This window comes from Zalophus californianus, chromosome X (assembly GCF_009762305.2).
Source record: "Zalophus californianus isolate mZalCal1 chromosome X, mZalCal1.pri.v2, whole genome shotgun sequence".
Classification (NCBI taxonomy): Eukaryota; Metazoa; Chordata; class Mammalia; order Carnivora; family Otariidae; genus Zalophus; species Zalophus californianus.
Genome location: NC_045612.1, coordinates 33,994,223 through 33,997,188, shown reverse-complemented (window position 1 = coordinate 33,997,188; position 2,966 = coordinate 33,994,223). Strand labels below are relative to the sequence as shown.

At 54.4% G+C, this 2,966-nt stretch overlaps 1 pseudogene; it reads left to right on the top strand.

Moving 5' to 3' along the window:
• The first annotated feature begins 434 nt into the window (after positions 1-434).
• On the top strand, positions 435-2,049 carry LOC113930482 (annotated as a pseudogene).
• The last annotated feature ends 917 nt before the right edge of the window (positions 2,050-2,966 follow it).

Sequence of the window (2,966 nt, the reverse complement as noted above, 5' to 3'; positions counted from 1 at the left end):
TAGCTCCCTAGGGAGTATCATTTTCTAAAATTTAAACTTTAATAAATAAATAATAGAAATTAAACTTAAAATTTGTTTTTACTTTTTAATTGAAGTATACTTGACATATATTAGTTTCAGAAGTACAACATAGTGATTTGACAATTATGCACATTATGATATGCATACCATCATAAGTAGAGTTACCATCTGTCACCGCCTAGTTAGTAAAATATTATTTTTTAAAGATTTTATTTATTTATTTGAGAGAGGGTGGGGAGGGGCAGAGGAAGAAGGAGAGAATCTCAAGCAGACTCTGCACTTAGCATGGAGCTGGTGGGGGTGGGGGAGGGCAGCCTCTTGACAGCTCAGTGGGTCCCAGCCCAGATGTGGAAGACTAAGGACTATTGAAAGTACAGAGTTTAAACCCTGGACCCTCTATGCCCAAGAGCCCCATGCAGGTGCCACAGGATGGAGAGGAGTTTGCCAGCCAACCCTGGTACCACGGCCTCCTGTCAGCAAGATGGGGACTTCTTAGTTCCTGTCCCTGGCCCCATGGGGGACCCCCATGATCTGCTGCTGGCAGGGCTCAGCCCTATACTTCGAGGTGCTCCGTGTGGCCCTGCATCCCCAACCAGGCCAGCCCACAGCCCTCTTTCAGCTGGAGGATGAGCGCTTCCCAAGCCTGCCCTCCCTGGCTCTCAGCTATGTGACGAGGCAGCATCCACTGTCCCCAGCCATAGGGGCTGTGGCCTCCAGGCCTGTGATACAGCAAGGACCTATTTGACGCAGCTTTAGTGAGAACTCCCTCCCAGACAGCCCACCTCATATAGAGTGGCCCAGGGCTAGGAAGTGGAGTGGCAGTCAACCCAGAGGTTTGGAGCACATGGGGCCGTCAAGAGAAGACCACGCTGGACCAGGAGCCTCAGGTGTGCCCACATGTGCCCTCCCTCGAACAGGTAGTGATCCCATATTGCTGAAAACCCCAGCTCTGCCAGAGTCCATTGATAACAGCCTCAGGGCCTCTGACGGGCAGCTTTATGCCAAGGCACCCACCAAGCCACCTTGAACACCCTCAGTGATGCTCCGTGATGATGTGGATGCCTCCCAACGAACTGTGAGCTGGTGCTCCGAGTGCCCAGCGCCCAAGGAACACCCCTTGGCCATGGCAGCCCAGAAGCAAAGGCCCCATGGTGGGAAGTCAATGAGGAAGAGGAGAAAGAGAACCGAAAGTTTGCAAGACCCAGGCTGCGGTCACTTTCTGACCCCCTAACAAGCCCTCTTGCCTGCTGGGCCCCCAGAATCCGCCCCCAGGAGCCAAAAGCCTATTCCTGGAGCACCATCCTGGGAGAGCTGCCCTCTACCTATTATTAGTGGGCTGCCAGACTACAGTCCTTCTAGGAGGGAACCAAGGCTCAGCAGGGTGCCAAGGGGGTCGCCTCTGGCCTGGAGCTGTTCACACTTCCTCATGGGCATCGCTTGAGGTTGAAACTTCTGGAGAGACACGAGGTGCTGGCGCTGGCCTTGCTGGGCTGTGCCCTGCCGCTGGAGGAGTGCAGGGCCACCCTGAGGTAGATGGTGGAGCTGGTGCTGGTGTCGCAGCCAGGGGCAGCAGGGGATCTGCCTGGACTGGCCGCAGACAAGGGCGCCCTGCTCAGGTCCCAGGGGTCCCAGTTGGATTGCACGTGGCGCCAGCTCCAAAGGAGACGCACAGAGGCTGCGCTGGCCTCCGAGCAGGAAGTGAAGCTGCTGATGTGGGCGCTCCATGAGGGTGGCTGACCCTGCGACCCAGGTGAGGTGGCACTGCCGCACGTGGTACCCACGGTGCACCTGCTGGGGAGCGGGGAACTCTGGGGGCCACTAGAGGAGACCAGCGAGCAGCTGCTGCACAACCAGCACCCTGCATGTCAGATGGCCCTGCATTCACCAAGTTACAAGAGGCGGCAGCCAGGCTCCTGAAAGAGGCTGCTCTGGGGAAGCCGAGGCATGGGGGCGCCACAGGCTGCACCTCTTGAGAAGTTCCAGCGCAGCCTCAGCATCCTTTCGCAGCGCCTGGAGCCAGATGATTGAAAGCACAGGCCCCCTTTTTCACACTGGGACACCCAGGCTTTGGCAAACCCTGGCTGACACCAAAGAAGTCGCCCCGAGCTGCTCACACAGCCAATCACCGGGGGAACCCACATTCTGTCTCACAAAATGGAGGGGCAGATTTGCAAAAACCCATCCTGCTCCCTAAAAATGTACATGGATCATAGGGTAAGGGACAGCCTCCTCCCCCACACTAGAAGATACAGGTGTCCGGAGGCTCTGGATGCCCTATCCCACCCCCTCACCCAACACAAATATCCTACAAATGGTGACTATAAGGCTTTTAATGGAAAGAGAACTTACAGATCTCTTACTCAGAAGCCAGAGTTCATATGCTTTTTTAAAGTCTGTGTGACTTCTAGGGGCACCTGTATGGGTCAGGTGTTGGGCGTCTGCCTTCCGCTCAAGTCGTGATTGGGATTGAGCCCCACATCGGGCTCCCTGCTCGGCGGGAAGCCTGCTTCTCCCTCTGCCACTCCCCCTGCTTGTGTTCCCTCTCTTGCTGTGTCTCTCTCTGTCAAATAAATAAATAAAATATTAAAAAACAAAAAACAGTCTCTGTGACTTCTAGCAAATGGCTCAACCTCTCTGTGCCTACCTTCAGCATAAAAGGAAGGCTGTGGGAGCGCCTGGGTGGCTCAGTCAGTTGAGTGTCAGTCTCTTGATTTGGCTGAGATCTTGATCTCAGGGTCCTGAGACCCAGCCCTGCCTGGGGCTCCCCGCTCAGCAGGGAATCTGCTTGAGATTCCCTCTGCCCCTCCTTTCCCTCGAGTGCGTGAGTGCACCCTCTCTCTCTCAAGTAAATATATCATAAAAAAAAAAGTGAGGCTGTGTTCTTTCTAGGGGTTCTCATGGGGATTAAATCTCAGTATTTAAATATCATGGATGGAGAATGCCTG